The sequence below is a fragment of the Papaver somniferum genome, chromosome 7, assembly GCF_003573695.1.
Source record: "Papaver somniferum cultivar HN1 chromosome 7, ASM357369v1, whole genome shotgun sequence".
Lineage (NCBI taxonomy): Eukaryota > Viridiplantae > Streptophyta > Magnoliopsida > Ranunculales > Papaveraceae > Papaver > Papaver somniferum.
In genome coordinates this window covers 71257722-71275494 of record NC_039364.1, presented here as the reverse complement: position 1 = coordinate 71275494, position 17773 = coordinate 71257722, and positions in this window count along the sequence as shown.

The following is a 17773-nucleotide window of genomic DNA, read 5'->3' as shown; positions in this document are numbered from 1 at the left end:
CACTGGTAGGGAAGGGAACATCGCCCTTTACTGCTTTCCTGATAACTTCAAGTCTTTGACGGAGCCACTTAAGATTGAAGCCAAGATCTTCAACATTCTTCAAGTTGTATTCCCAATCAAAGAGTACATCATGAGTAACATCATTTCTGGCAGTAATACGGATATCATCTATGACATGCAAGATAGCCTCCACTTGTTTCGTCAAAAAATAAATGCGTTCTGGATCCCGAGTGACAACAATGTGTCCATACATTTCCCACAGTTCCTTGTACATAGCGGCATATCCGATAGGAACGCTAAATCCTCCAACAATCTGGTGATACGGGAGTAACTCACCAAATTGAGGATCAAAGGAAATCCCTGCAGTCGGATACTCATGCACTATCATCTGGTTCTCAACTACTGGAGCAGCATCGGTGATCATAGAGACAATTTCAGAAGAAGTATCTTCCGCTATTTCAGGTTAGGGTTCCACCGTCTGAGGCACAATTAGAGTTTCTTCTACCTCCACGGCATCAACGACCAACGCTTCATCATCTTGAGGAACAGATGTAGATGTCTTGTCACCGAAAACTCCTGGATTGCCCAAACCATCATTACTGGATTCATAATTCCCAACTTCGTTACTCGGCACCTAATGCGAAGATTACATGGGATTAGAACGATTCAAGGATGGAAATCCAATACGATTATAAAATTAAGAAATTAAGTGAACTAACATCATCTAATTTCCTTAAACGTGCTCAAAACTTCATGGCAATTGGGCGAACGATCTAGGATCTGTGGTCAAAACATCGGGCAACATGCAATCTGAAAAAGTTCTGAAAGTCTCCTGGAAGTTTACTATTTCGTCTTTTTCAGGCCCTAAACGTGCTCAAAACTTAAAAAGCTTCTGTTGTAAAGCTTGGAAATTTCCTGGGCTTGAGGATACATATGCAGATATTGAAAATCCGACTCCAGATGAAGATTTTACGGCGTTTTTAGTAAAAAAACTGGGTTCTGAATTTTCTGACGACGAAGTTCGACCAAGTTTTTCATATATACACATAGATTCTCATTCATTCATTCACAAATCAGAAATTTTATACTTCTATGAAGAGGGTACAAGGTATATACTTACTTTGGAGGTCTCTGAAGTACTCGAGGAATTATGATCGTCCGTATTAACGACAAGGGGTTCATTACTTCTATTTGGATCTGAATCCTTGGAAGCGCCTTCATCTATATTCTCAGAGGAAGGTCGAACATCAGCACTTTCCGCCTCCATGATGACATCCTCCTGGACATATTATCAAGTAATTAGCATCTTCACATGAAACTTTTATGTCCGATGGTAAAGGAAATTACTCACAGCGACTTCTTCTTCAACGCTCAAATCAGAAGTCGTCTGCACAGCAGCAGAGAATCGAAGACCGTCAATACTAGACGGAGCAAAGTCCTGTAACCAAATAAAAAATATCGATTTTGAGATCCTGATAATGTGGATGGACGAAGTCACAGCGAAAAATATCAACAACTCACCAAAAAGGCGACTGGGGACTATATGGTGTTGGGCAACAACTTGCAATTCTTGCTCCTGCCTTCTCCACCGTGGGAAATTTTCTCCGCTTCTGAGCAATTCACTTCAATTCGAGGTCTCACAGCACGACCCTCCTGCAAAATAAATTGATGTAGTAATTAAAGACGATTATACGAGTTGTATGAGGAATATGCAAAATAATACATACTGATGAACCTCCTGGAGATGTCTCTCGTTTGTCACCACCAAAAATATTCCTGAGTCTGGGACGAGAGGCAATCATCTCAGAAAAAGGGGGATCCTTCACTAAAGGTTGGGAGGCCGTCACATAATTATTAAGACGCTCAAGCTGCTGATCCCAGAATTCCATATAACCTGGAGTCACGTACGTGGTTCGATCAATACAAGGGAACCAATAGGAGCTCCCTTCATCACGTGTGTGATCTAAACAAGTCTTAAGTTGTTCCACTGATGGTCTTCTCCTTCTGAAGGTTGGAACACATTGGTCCATACCCATCTGACGGGCGAATATGTCTGATATTATGTGACCGGGAGTACAACTCAGCATGAAAGATCTTTCGCCATCACTCAAATCAGCGCCGGATTTCAAATACTTACTTTCTCCAGCATTGAAAGTCTTCAATTGAGAAACGTGAGGAGGAACCACCACCCAAGGACGGAAGTTAAACTCAGACTCGTCATCTAATACGTCGATGAAGCGTGTCTTGGACTGAATTTGCTTCGTAGACCAGCGCATAATCCTAGCGTTGTCTTTCTCATGGAAGATACGTCGAGCATCAGCATATTTCAGACTTTGTAAGACACTACGGGGAATGGGTGCATAGTTTCCGAAACGCTCCCACATCAGAGCTTGGAGAAACATCGTGTTGGCGTAGCATTCAATCTTCATGAATCCGTTCGAAACACTAGAGTCTACGACTAAAGAGTCCAGGTTAGAATATAAAGAGCCCAAGAATAAGCTACCTAGCGGAAGTTGTTCACCTTGAGCCAGCTTAATAGCGAAAGGAATTAAAAACGGCTTCAACAAGGTACCAGCATCTTCAAACACATCCCTAGACAGCCATAAGCACAAGAAAGCAGCAATAGACAACATACCGTCGGGTTCATCAAGAGGGACGTCTCGTGGACACCAATGTGTCAACCAATGAGTGTAACAACCTTTACCAAAAACCTTGTTGATTCTCTCCATCTCAGATGTTAAAGTTTCGGAAACTTCTTTCTCTTCCATTGTCCAAAGTTCTTCAGGAAAGTTACCTGTAATTGGAAGATGCAATAAAGAAACTATATCTTCCAAGGTAACAGTGAACTCTCCACGGCTGCATATAAACGTGTGAGTTGGGATGCACCAGCGAGCAAGAAGAGATACAATACCTCGTGCGTCATGAAAGATATACAAATCTCCATATGTTTGAACGGCCTTGGTAATTTGTGCTCTATCCAGCATAGCTCTAACACGAGGAAATCCTAGCATGTGTCTAGACCATCCCGAGAACTTCTCTAAGGGGCGTCGAGAAAGCTTGAATTCAATCATTGAAGCCTGGAAAAGTCCTCGTTCAAGACAGAACCGAATAGCAGCACGAGAAGTCACCAATTTCTTTTGAGTGACCGTCCTGGGATTGATCAGAAAGCGATATACCGGGGACTTGAGACGATTTTCGGGCTCCTGAACCTCAAAGAAAGCGTCATCTATGTTTGGGACATTCTTGATTCCAGGTGTTTCGTATTCCTCACCAACGGAAGTCTCATCCGTGCATGTTTCCTTTATGGAGATATCATCATCTGCACACCTTTCATCTCTGGAAGCGTCATTGGCTGGAGAACCAGACATCCTCGCAAAGCTGCTATGAAATACACACAATGTTTCAGTCATCCGCGAATCCAATAAGATGATGGAATCATGCAAATTAAAACGCCGGTGTTTACAAACGGTAAATCTTGAACTCTTACCTCTTTCAATTTCACTAACAATAGTGGTTGGAATATAAGAGTTAACACACGAAATCAATTCGTTCCTTGAAACCTGCAATAATGAACAACACTTCATTAATTCATGAAAAATGATTTTCTCATAAAATCATAGACATAATTTTCATAATGTGAACATTCACACAACTAACCTCATGAAATTTACAACAAGACACTATTTCATCGTAAATAAATTGTCTAGTTTGAAGGTTACTCAAAACCCACGTCTTGATTTTACAAAACAATAATCAATGCAATTTGTTCATATAAATTTTCAGAATTTATCTAATAAGAACAAATCCATGTGAATAAAATATGTCATCATGTTTCACATAAAATATGTCACGACTTCATAGATATAAAAAAAAAATCTATTTTCCTTCGTATTAGCGTTTTATTAAAAACGAAAGTTTATGCTAGTTTTGTGAAAGCTCGCACCTCTTGTGATAAAATACTAGTTCACATGAAAGCTCATAAACAAAGTTTTATCACTGGACATAAATTTACATACATAAAATTACATGTATCTATTTTCCTCGAATGAGCATAATTTTCTAAAACGGGGTTTATTTCGGTTTTGTGAAAGCTCACATCTATTAAGGTAAAATCTTGGTTCACATGAAAGCTCATACACTAAGTTTTATCACTGGACCTAAGTCCACATACATATAAAAAATTCCTTCTAAATCAGGGATTATTATTAGTTTTCAAAACTAACGACCGAACGAACATACGTTTAATAAATAAGGGTTTTTCCACAAAACTCACATCAACATATACCCATGTATATAATTTTAACATGATGGAAGCATGAACATCTCATGAAATCAGCAAACTTTGAAAAAAAAAATTGCACGTACCTGGTCGGCGCCGGCTGGAATTTGGCCGGAAGGCGAGCTAACGGCGCCGGCGGGTGGAAGACCGGCGAATTTTCTCCTGCTGCTCTTGCTCGGCGTGAAGATGACAGGGAGGTGAAGGTGGTGGTCGGTTGTGGGAGAAATAAAAAAAAAGAGAGAATTAATCCCTTTATATCTAATTTTATTTCCAAAACCTAATTACATAAGGATTTCCCTTTTGGGCCCGACCCTTGAATCCTAAACCAACCAAGGTTCCACCATCGAACCAGCGGTTCTACACGGTTTTATGTTCACTGGATGACGCTCTATTATGCCACAGAGGTTTCCGCTCAAACCATGGTTTGCTCATTCAGTCGAAATCCGGTAATATCTTATCTTATGACTAAGTTCAATTACTTATTTTTATTTATACCTGGAAAATCACCATTAAATGCTGACTGGGGAACATGATTGTTCCTCACTAAGCAGGGGACTTAATGTAGATGGTGAATTTTCGATAAAGGGTATAATTGTAAAACTATACTCCAGATTCGGCAACCAGATGAGTATTGAGACTCATATCTCTCATTAAAGCATGAAAGCTCATGTCATAAATCTCTGACTGAGAAGGTTGTCTCTCAGAGTACGTGTAAATGTGTAGTCTCTCAGCTGAGGACACGTCACATATCATGAATACTGATCAATTTCAGTAATTACTCCGGATCCGGCAATCGGATGAGTATCGAGACTCATGTCTCTGTGCATGAAAGCTCATGCCACCTCTGATGGAGAAAGTCTCTCAGAGAAGATGAAGATGTGCAGTCTCTCAGCTGAGGCCACGACACATCTCATACTGTATAAAATAGAAAGATTGGGCGGATCCTAGACAACATGTCTGCTAGTATAGAGCGACAACGTCTTCGGGATGTAACCAGATTTTCCCCGACTATGCAAGAGGAATATGACACTCCAGCAAGTTCATATTTCTCAACCCTCAGATAATTAATGCTCCAAGACAGGAAGCCCTTCTAGTACAGAGCCAGCAATTAATTTTCTTAAATCATCTGAATGTCCAACAATATTCTACGAGCCATCGTCTGAATATCCAGCAATATTCTACGAGTCGTCAATTAATCGCCTGAATATTCAGCAATATTCTACGATTCCTTGTTATATTTCGTTACTTCAATCTGTGGTTCTTCCCAGCAGAATTCCACAGGTTAGTAATAAATATTCAACGAAACAGGCATCTGGGTATCGAATAAGCCCTGACAAAATGGTGCAAGTGTAATTAGCAGATAATACACAGACCAGCATTTTGAATGAGCAAACGAACATTTCAGAAAATACGAATGAACGAGGAACCTATGCAAAATAGGAAGGAAAAATAGTAAAAATATTAGCAGAGGCGCCAAGGGACTGGGCTCACCAACCGGCCGGTCATGCCGTGACCAGTCCCACGCCCAATTTTATATTTTTTTTATCATATTTTACTAATTTTCCCTAAAATCATGAAAATTACCTAATTTCATGTATTTTTATCTAAATCACATGATTTTATCAAAAAATAATAAAATTAGGGAAAGGTGTCGCGGGACCGCCGGCCGGCCGGTCATGCCTTGGCCATGGCCGGTCCCACACCTCACGTCCCATTATTTTATTATTTCCTCTTAAATTATGAAAATTCCCTTGATTTCATGAATTTTCCCTAAAATCACCTACTTTCATGTATTTTTCTCTAAAATCACATGATTTCATCAAAAAAATAATAAAATTAGGGAAAGGTGTCGCGGGACCACCGGCCGGCCAGTCATGACTTGGCCGTGGCCGGTCCCACACCTCACGCCCCATTATTTTATTATTTCCTCTTAAATTATGAAAATTCCCTTGATTTCATGAATTTTCCCTAAAATCACCTAATTTCATGTATTTTTCTCTAAAATCACATGATTTCATCAAAAAATAATAAAATCAGGGAAAGGTGTCGTGGGACCGAGCACCAGCCGCCCGTGCCTGGGCCGTAGCCGATCCCACACCTCACGCCCCATTATTTTATTATTTCCTCTTAAATTATGAAAATTCCCTTGATTTCATGAATTTTCCCTAAAATTACCTAATTTCATGTATTTTCTCTAAAGTTATAGAAAATATTAAAAAATTAGGGAAAAACTTGTGGGACCGGGCCCTAGCCAGTCCCACATGCCTATTATTTTATTATTATTTGGTGTTTTGTTTCCTGATTTCATGAAAGCTCCCTGATTTCAACAAAATATCTTAGTTTTCAACAAATCCTTTTGATTTTATGAAAGTTAGCTAAAATCATCAAAAATTACATAATATTGGGAAGAGTGGCTTGGGACCCGCGCTCCTGGCCGACCGACCATGCCTTAGCCATGCCGGTCCCACACTCTCATTCCTTATTTTATTATTATTTTATCTCTCATGAGAGTTCCCTAATTTCACCAAACTCTCCAGTTTCATGAAATTTCCATCAAATCAGAGAAAACACATAAAATCACATAAAACTAGGATAAACATGTGGGACCGCGTATGTCAGCCGGCCGACCATGCCCTAGCTGTGCCAGTCCCACACCTTGAAATCCCATGTTTTATTTATTATTTACATCATCTCATGTATTTTTGCCGGTTTCAGCAAAACCATGGATTTTGCATATTTTCTCCAAATGTTGCTCAAACGTGCATCAGAAAATATCAAAATTCTCAGGACTGAAGCACGGACACTGTGGTGACACGGGCACATCCCCTTGACCGACCAAGGGTGACCCTGAGGCTTGCAAACAGCTGGTCCCGCATGTTTTAATGATTCTAACCTAATTTGCTCAGTTGTTCATATTAGGTTCGAACTCTTTCCAAACAATTGGAAGTTCGCTCAAGCGACCATCTACTGGTCCCACGACTATCAAGAGCCGGTCTCATGACCTCTTGGTCGGCCCCTCATATTTTCTACATCAGGTTTCATGATTTGTTGCTCACACGAGCATTATTTCAGTAAATGATTAAACCAACATTTAATCATTCTTTCACCAACTGGTCCTCAAGAGACTTTGGTATTTTTTGCTCATTCGAGCATCTGGGCGTTATATGGTGAACCTGTTATCCCATATAGCCGGTCCCGTGTTGATTTACAATAAATCATCATTTCGGTAAAATTAGGGTTTTGAATCCAGAGCTCTGCAGAAACGTGATTTTGCACAGATATTCGAACACTCTGGTAATTTTATGTTGATTCCATGATTGATATTCATATTTATTTTGCTCGACCTAGCAGTTAGTGACTTAAATTAATATTTTATTTGGTCTAGCTACCAATAATTCATCAAAAGAACAATATTTGCTCGAACTAGCAATATTCGCTCGAACCGGCAATATTCGCTCAGACTAGCAATATTTTCTCAAATCAAAGAATATTGGTTCAACTACCAATATTCAACAATTTAGAAACACAGTTTTGCTCATCTTAGGTTATAATGATACCTCGTCTCAGCAGACATATTAAATTCATGAGTTTCGAAACATTTGCTAATCATGTTCAACTCAGCAATACATGGACTCATCGTCCCATAAAGTCAGCAACTGACTCCACAATCACGAGATTTGAATCGTGTCACATGGGGGGATACTAACTAGGGTTTTGGTCTGGCGGTTTGCGGCACGTGTGTTCACCCACGATGAGAATGTGAGCAAGTCGTGCAATCAGTTGGAAGAGTCAGCAAAGTAGTAGGTGGAAAGTTAACCAAGTCTCCGCACGATGAGTAATTGGTTTTAACACGATTTCCCCATTTCCCATTCTCTGATTCCAGCAACTTTCACACTTCATGGGATCATGGTATTTTCAACTACGGCATTATAAAATATCTCTGAATCCTGATTGAAAAGACAGAGGTTTTTCGAAAAATCGAACAACATTCGCCAAAACGAGCAATTTCTCATCAAAGTTCATACAGACAATCTTTCGTCTACACGAACTCACAGAAATTACTCTCAATTGAGCAAAATTCAATCATTCAGAGCATTTTCACGTTGAATTCATAACACACCTACAATCTCAGATCACCATTGATCTCACGCATTTCTCAGCTTCCCTCATACAGATCAACACCGAATTGACTCTGGAACGGCCATTGTTCTTGGTTTAGGCCGGGGTCTTACAGATTGATCTCTCGAACTTAAAGCACTCCCTTCTTGCAGTGCATCTGTGTGAGGTTCAGCATTTCGTTCGGTTCAAGGAGTCTCCACACGGTCGACTCTTCAATTCTGTAAAAACCAGCAAATCGTTTTTTCCCCACTCACAAGTATGATTTCATACTCAAAAAAAAATACATTTATATATTGAGGAATGCAATCTTTGCAAACCGTGGCTAAAATGTTTATGAACTGATTCTTTTGAATCAATCCGATTTTGCTTCAATTGTGTCTTGTATACTTCTATGAGAATATAAACAATTGAATAACTCTATGAGTAACACAATTAGATTCATTTGATTATCAATTGATCTAGAATTTTTAATATGAACATGGTTAAGGGAAAAGTGTTCATGTGGCTAACTTCGGTTAACTGTAATTGAACCAACTCAATATACACGTTTAGGTACGGTTACCCATATCTAAATGAAAGTATATTTGATTTGCGTATAACAAGCTAAGACCATCTAACAGTGGAAAGATATTAGCTTGAATCTTAAATCAGGTTTCATCTAACGGTGATTATTGGTTGCTTTGTTCCAAAGTTATCAAACCCTGATATGAAGACTATATAAGGGAGAACTCTAGCAACTGGGAAACCTAATTCCCACACCTCATGTGTGATACTAGTTGCAACTAGGGTCGATTCTCCTTTAACCTAGGTTTTTCGTAAAACCACTATAGGTTAATGACTTAAAGACTTCATTGGGATTCTGAAGCCAGACCCAACTATTTTCTCTGTAGTTTTGTATTCTGATCTTACTTTGTTCTACCGCATTGAATATTATCTTCTCTAAGATTTTCTCGAGATTTATCTCCGATAGGTAAGATATAAAAAGTAATCACAAAGCTCTTCGTCTCATTCTTTGTGATTCCACAATAACTTGTTCTACTACCATATAGTTAAGTTATTGTGAGGTAATTGATTCTACTAGGCTGTTTTTCGGGAATATAAGACCGGTGTATCAATTGGTTCCTGTTCACCTTGATTTATCAAAAGACAGAACAAAAACTTCGTAGGTATTTCTGAGGGAGACAGATTTATCTATTCAATAGACTTTTCTGCATGAGACAGATTTGTTTATCATGTCTCTGACTTTGGGCCGTATCAACTCTTAGTTGTGGGTGAGATCAGATAAGGGAATCAAGTGCGTAGAGTCCTGCTTGGATTCAGAGGCGTAAAGAACGCGACTGTACCTTAATAAGTATGAGATTGGTTAGGGATCAACTACATTCTAGTCTGAAGTTAACTTTGAAAAGACGAGGGTACCCAAATACACCACAATCTTTAATTTATCCACATATAAGTCTTCTTACTTAAAGTGATTGTCTATGGACAAAGTCAAGACAATACTACAAATCGTTATTCATACTTTGTGTGATCGTCTATGGATACGAGATCGAGACAATACGACTACCAATGTGTGATTACTTGATAATAGGTTTGCACTTAACCAACTCTATAGGATCACTATCAAGTAGAGCGGAGTTAACATTTGTGTATTTTACTTTTAATTATAATAAACAATTATAATTGCGGAAATAAAAAAGTAAAAGACACAGCAAGATTTTGTTAGCGAGGTAACCGCAAATGCAGAAAAACCCCAGGACAAAGTCCAAAATTGAATACTATCAGAATTAAGCCGCTATACTTTTTTTTTCTAAATCATGTAATTATATTAACGAAAGGGATCAAAATTACAACTTACAAAGTAAAGCCAAGAAAATTATAAAGGCCCATAGTTAACTAAAAACAGATCAAAACAATTAGACCCAATAAAGCTGTAACATACAGCAAGGCAAAACACAAAACAGAGCAGTACAGAGTTCTTGTATGATTAAGAACTGAATCTGAAGTATATGCCATCCTCCTCGTCCAGCTGATTCAAGAAGCTTGGTTTGTCTTCATAGTATATGATTGTTCCTCTTGCAAGAAGCACTCCCTTGTTGGCCATTGTATCAGCAGAAAATTTTATTTCTCTATAAGAGTGAATGAAAGATACCTCTGAAAGATGTTTTCTAATGTTCTTCCATCTATTTTCAACAATCTATGGTATTTTATCATTACTTAAAGCTAGTAAGACTACTTTTGAATCAATCCTGAATCATACCTTTTCATATTTTGCTGCACAACCCATTCACCAGCAACTATCAATGCCATAACTTCTTCCAGATAATTTGTTGCTATCCCCAAACCACCAGAGGATGCTCCCAAGCATTTACCATGTTCATTCCTTGCCGCAAAACCTAGACCTGCAATTCCAGGGTTACTTTTGAAGCACCATCATAACATATCATAACTTGCCCTCTTCCAGGTAATTTGAAGAAGCATTGTTTAACCACTGTCATCTTTGTAGCAATACCTGTGATTTTAAAATGAAGTAAGATTTGTAGATCATAAGTATTACCCCATTTTGGCCCTTTCATTCTTAATCCACAATCTTTTGTGTAAGATAAAATGCTCTGTTTGAATCTTTCAAAGTTAGGCTCTTCATTCTCATAGATCTTCCTGTTTCTAGAATGCCAAAGATCCACCATCACCTTGAAGGCACAGTTGTACCAAACCTCTTAAATTGCCTTAATTTTCTTTTTAGAAAAGCTCAGAACTTCTTCAAAAGATGAGGGATTAAGAAAGCCATAGATTCCCCCCATTCAATGCCATATTCTTGTGCTAAAAGAACATTCCCATAATATATGATTCATTGTGTCTTGTGCATTTCCACACAAGTAACACTTTGAAACAATTTGAAAACCCTTCTTCCTTACTGCTTCCTCAGTGGCACAAGTTCCTCTCGAAATCTTCCATAAGTTAGCATAAGTATATGGGTGAACACTGGGATCCCATACAAGCTTTGTCCAAGGCAAGACATGATATTTGTTCCTTATTTGTTGAGCTGCACTTGCCACAGAAAACTTTCCATTTAAGTCCTTCTCCCATATCAATTTGTCATGACCTCCACCTATAGCTGGAACTTCATTTCTCTCAAAAAAATTATACAAATGAATTGGAATTTGCCATACACCCTCCACAATCAAATCAGCAACAGTTAAGTTTATGTTCATCTAAAAATATTGATTATCTGCATGTCTCTCAATAAGAGCATAATATTTAATCCATTTATCATGCCACACAAGAATTGATTTTCCATCACCCACAATCCATATTTTGTTTTCATTTATCTCAGGTATTACCCACTTAATTCCAGGCCGAATAGATGATTGTCTATAAGTCGTAATCCAATCATTATTCTTGTTCTTGTACTTTTCTCTCATAAATTGGGTCCACTCTACATCTTCTGTTTCAATCTTCCACAGTAATTTCATTAACATTGCCTTGTTCATAACTTCCAATCTCCTTAATCCCAATCCACCTTCAATAATTGGAGCATTAACTTCATCCCATTTGACAATTATTAGTTTTTCACTGCTGGATAACCAGACCAAAGAAAGTTCCTTATGATTTTCTCACATTCCTTGATAACATATTTGGGCCACTATATACTGTCATATTATATATGGGAATGCTGCAAAGAACATGCTTTACCAATTTTAGTCTTGCTGAGAAAGAAAGTAACTTACCCATCCATCCAGCTAGCATCTTGTGCATTAATTCCACCATCCCCCAAACTTGATGAGTTTTGACTCTTCCAAGATTTAAAATGACTCCCAAGTAAGTATCATGGAAGTCTGAAAGTCCCATTTGTAGATAATCAGCTATTGCGGCTCTTCTTACATCAATAACTCCACCAACAAAGCATTTTCTTTTACTCCTATTGACAACTTGTCCAGATGAAGACTGATATTTGATTAGTAAATTCATCAAATTGTCCAGAGATCTTTTTTGACCATTGCAGAATATAAAGATATCATCTGCAAACATCAAGTGTGAAGGTTGACAATTACCTCTTGTTACCATTGCTTGAATTTTGCCTTCATGTACCAGTTTTGAGATATTTCTGCTGAGAACTTCCTCTGCAAGTATGAATAAAATTGGTGATAGAGGATCACCTTGTCTGAGTCCTCTACCAACACCAAAAAAACCATATGGACCACCATTAACAAGAACAGAGATCATTGCAGATTCAAAGATTTTTCTTATCCAATTAATGCTCACTTCAAAAAATCCAAATCTTCTAAGTACTTCAAACAAGAAAACCCAACTCAGTCAAAAGCCTGAGTTATATCCAATTTAAGACCAACATTCCCTCTTCTTCTCTTAGTACTCATTTCATTAATCATTTCTGAAGCTAAAATAATTTTATCATGTATATTCCTCCCCTTAATAAAAGCACTTTGCTGAGATGAGATCAATTTCTCAATCAAAGTACTTATTCTAGTTGTAATGATTCTTGTGAATATTTTGAAATTGAAATTAGCTAGACCAATAAGTCTAAACTGATCAGCTCTTTTTGCACCTTGAATCTTTGGGAGAAGAAATAGAAAATTGGAATTTAACCCCTTAGGAATGAATTTGTGAGACCAGCAATATTGGATTGCTTCAATTATTCTTCACCAATTATGTCCCCAGCAAACTTATAAAAGCAACCAGGGAAGCCATCTGGCCCTGGAGCACTGTTGGCATTCATACTAAAAACTGCTTCCTTGATTTCCATTGCAGTAGGAACAACATCTTATATCCTCCTGAATTGTGACACTTTGATACTCAAATTTCTTTTTAAAATGATCCACCAGAATATTTGCTACTTGAGCTTGTTCTGTAATTATATTTGTTAGAGAATAGCTTGGTCGACCTCGCATGCGTTGCTATATCAAGCATGTTTGTCAATGTTAGTGATCAAATCTATGAGTCTTGATTTCTGGTCTATTATAGCTAAGTCCCAGACTAGGATAGAAAAGTGTAGTTGAGATCAAGGACTTCATGGCGATTCATCATACAACGACGAAGGTATGTGGAGACTTGAACTTATCTATCACTCAAAAGTCTATCTATTCTATCTCCTACTTCTTATGAGACAAAAAGTTGTATGTTATATAGACTGGATCATACACATTTGACATTTCGAGCTGAGTATTCACTACTTATCTTTTTATCGAAATCGTGTGTTGGTAAAGCGTTTCGCTTTGATCAAGTTTATCTTCACCTAGTGACGAAAGTCATGAAAAGTTTCAGTTACTTTGAGAATTTCTCTGACGTGAAACAGTCTGTGAATAACGGCTGTATAACGTCCTCTGAGAATTTCTCAATGATTGGAATGAGAATTTAGATTACATAACCATGTATTCCTTAATCCGAAGTTTTCGAACTTTGTTGATTGAGAGAAAACGGAGGAATTGGGTTTGCCAAGTCCGCGAACTCAGTCCGCGAACTGACGGAAGTTCTCTTGCCGAGAATTTCTGCTGGGATTTTCCAAAAACTCGTTCGCGTGTTTAGTTCGCGAACTGGCGGAAGTCTCTTTGCCGAGATTTTCTGCTGAGCTTGGAAAACTCTGCCGGTTGCCTTAAGTCCGCGAACTTGTTTGTGAGCTTAAGTGGTTATGATCTAAAGATGTGCTCTGAACATGAAACTTAAATTACAAAGGAATGCTTTATGTAAACCGTGGCTATAAAGTTCATGAGCCGATTCAATCGAATCGAATCATCTTTGTTTCAAATGTGTCTTGTGTAGTTACATAAGATCTCATAGCAATTGAACAACTCTCTAACTAGTTCATTTGAGTCAATTGAACTAGTTATGGTGAAGAAGAACTAGGTTAATATGAATTACTCATATGGTTAACCTTTTGGGTTACTAAGTTGAACCAACATACACGTACATGTTTGGGCACGGTTTTCACAAACCCAGTAAACGTATACCCAAGTGTGTGTGACAAGCTAAGTTTTCGATCTAACGGTTGAGAAATATTAGCTTGAATCTAAATCAGGTTTTCATATAACGGTGAATATGGATTGCTTTGTAATTAACGAAAAACCCTGATTTGAAGGCTATATAAAGGATACATCTAGCATTGTGCAAAACTAATCCCCACACGTCTGTGTGATACTAGTGCGCTCGCTAGAGTCGATTCTCCTTTAACCTTTGGTTTTCTTCTCTAAAACCAGGTTAACGACTTAAAGACTTCATTGGGATTGTGAAGCCAGACCGATACTACTTTTATCGTAGTTGTATGATCTAATCTTGCATCTTCTATCGTACGAGTACAATCTATTGATTGGCTTGAGATCGTGAGAGTTGTCCGATAGGCAAGATAAAGAAGTCACAAACATCTTCTTCTCACTGTTTGTGATTCCTCGACAAACCGCTTGTGTAGTCAAGAAGGATTGTTGAGAGGTGATTGATTAATCTAGGATGTTCTTCGGGAATATAAGACCGGATTATCAATTGGGTCCTGTTCGCCTTGAGTTTATATCTTAAGACGGAACAAAAACCTAAGGTTTTTCTGTGGGAGACAGATTTATCCTTTGATAGACTTTTCTGTGTGAGACATTTTTTTATTATCAAGTCTGCGATTTTGGGTTGCTGCAACTCTTGGTTGTGGGTGAGATCAGCTAAGGGAATCAAGTGCGCAGTATCCTGCTGGGATCAGAGGCGTAGGAGTATAATTGTACCTTGAATTAGTGGGAGACTGATTGGGGTTCGACTATAGTCCAGTCCGAAGTTAGCTTGTAGTAGGATAGTGTCTGTAGCGGCTTAATACAGTGTGTATTCAATCTGGACTAGGTCCCGGGGTTTTTCTGCATTTGCGGTTTCCTCGTTAACAAAACTTCTGGTGTCTGTGTTATTTCTTTTCCGCATTATATTTTATATAATTTAAATAATACAGGTTGGGCGTTAATATCATCAATTGGAAATCCAACCTTTGGTTGTTGATTGATATTGATTGATCCTTGGACATTGGTCTTTGGTACCGTCCAAGTTATCTCTCTTTGATAAAGACTCGCAGATTTATTTGCTTGAGTAAAATCAAATCGAGAGATTGAGATATAACTCTTGAGATACTTTTATTGATTGAGTCTGACTGTCTAGTTGATTCTCTAGCAAAGTATTGGAGTTAGTCCATACAGATTGCTAAGCGAAATATTGGGTGGTGTTGTTAGACCCCCGCTTTTTCAATTGGTATCAGAGCAGGCAAACACATTAAAGACCTCAAAAGTCTGTGTTTGTAGCGATCTGACTATATGGACTATAAAGTCTCAATAGACGCTTCACCAGGTTTAAAAACAACCGCAAGAAAAGGTCTGACAAACTGGTGTCTCTTCAAAAAGGGTTGGATGAACAAATCCGGATCAACTATGGTCTTGTTGCAGAAATTGCAATTCTTAAGGATTTGATATCTGGAAATACTCCCTTTGAGAAGTTGAAAAATCTCAGTTGTTCCTCTTTCAAAAAAGTCATAAATCAGATAGTAATCAAACAGAATGTTGAGAAAACTGATATGACAAGGAACCAGTCAGACAATCTTCAAAGCATAGGCTCATGTTGTGATCCATCCGATCATATACATCAAGCTTGTATGTCCTTTCAAAAGAGTCTTAACGTTGCAAGTAATCTTTGTAAGAAAGCTAAACAACTGTATGATTCTCTAAAAGTTCATACAACACTACCAGGAAACTCTAAATCGAGAAGTACTAGTAGTATGGGTGCCTTTGCTTTAAGATCCACATCTCCCTTTCAATGGTTTCTTGATAGTGGATGCAGTCGACATATGACAGTGATCTCACTTGGTTTGTTTCGTCTGTTGACTATGAAGGAGGTCCTGTAACATTCGGAGATGGAAGTTGTTGCTACATTAGCAAAAAGGGAACGATCAAGCTACCCGGTGTTCCAGAAATCCATGATGTGGTATACGTTAAAGGTATGACTGCTAATCTTCTTTCTATTAGTCAAATTTGCGACAAGGGCCATCGAGTTTCTTCAATGCGAATGGATGTGACATTGTTGACAAATCTGGGAAAGTGATTTTTCAAGGAACTCGTGGTAAAAAACTGTTATCTTCTTGATACTCAGTTTAGCAACCGTTGCAATTTGACTAAGGTGGAATCTACACATCTTTGGCATGAGCGTTTTGGTCACATCAATTATCGCCTTCTAACTAAGATCATTAACAAAGAACTTGTTAGAGGCATTCCCAAAATCAATGCAAAGATTGAAGGTGTATGTGGTGCCTGTCAAAAGGGTAAGCAAACGAAAGTTCACCACAAATCATCTCGAGATATTCTCACTAAAGCTCCACTTGATTTAATTCATATGGACCTCTTCGGACCAATTCAACAACCCACTGTTGCCGGTAAGAAGTATGCTTTAGTTATGGTAGATGATTACACCAGATTTACTTGGGTTGCATTCCTATCCCATAAGAATGAAACCCTTAGTGAATTCAAGATTATTGTTAAAAGGATCCAGAACGAACAAGGTCGCAAACTAAAGAAAATTAGAAGCGATCGTGGCACTGAATTCAAAGACACCAAGGTATTTGAGTTCTGTGACGAACTGGGGATCATTCAACAATACTCACCACCAATTACTCCTCAAGCTAATGGAGTTGCTGAAGAAAGAATAGGAACATCCAGGAAATGGCCAGGGTAATGCTCCACAACAAAAACTTACCTTTAAGATTTTGGGGAGAAGCTGTCTTTACAGCATGTTACTTGATCAACCGTGTGTATTTACGGTCTAAAACCCTTAACACTCCTTATGAGTTATGGTATGGAAGGAAACCCAACCTACACTATCTCAGGGTGTTTGGAAGTAAGTGCTATATTCTGAAAGATCGAGAACAGAAAGGGAAATTCGACACCAAAAGTGACGAAGGTATCTTTCTTGGCTATGCTTCTGATAGTCGTGGTTTTCGAGTTTTTAATCTCAAACACAAGTCATGATGGAATCTGCTAATGTTATCATCGACGACATTAGTAATTTTCGTCAAGATAGTTCTCCTACTGAGTTGCCTCCAACTGAGACAATTGAGAAAGTCAAAGAAATTCCAGAATCAGTTGAAGTTATCCCAACTGTTACTGATCCTGACATTTCTAGTGACGAGGAGAAGAGCACTGATCAAGCCATTCCTGATGAACAAGAACGTGTCCCTCCACGACATCTTTGGGTTCAAAGGAATCATGACCCCAACAATATCATTGGGGGAAGGGATTCTACAGCCAAAACAAGGGGTCAACTTCAAAATATATGCAATTTTGGTTGTTATCTTTCGCAGGTGGAACCAAGGAATATTGATGAAGCTCTGAAAGATCCCTTTTGGGTAATGCGATGCAT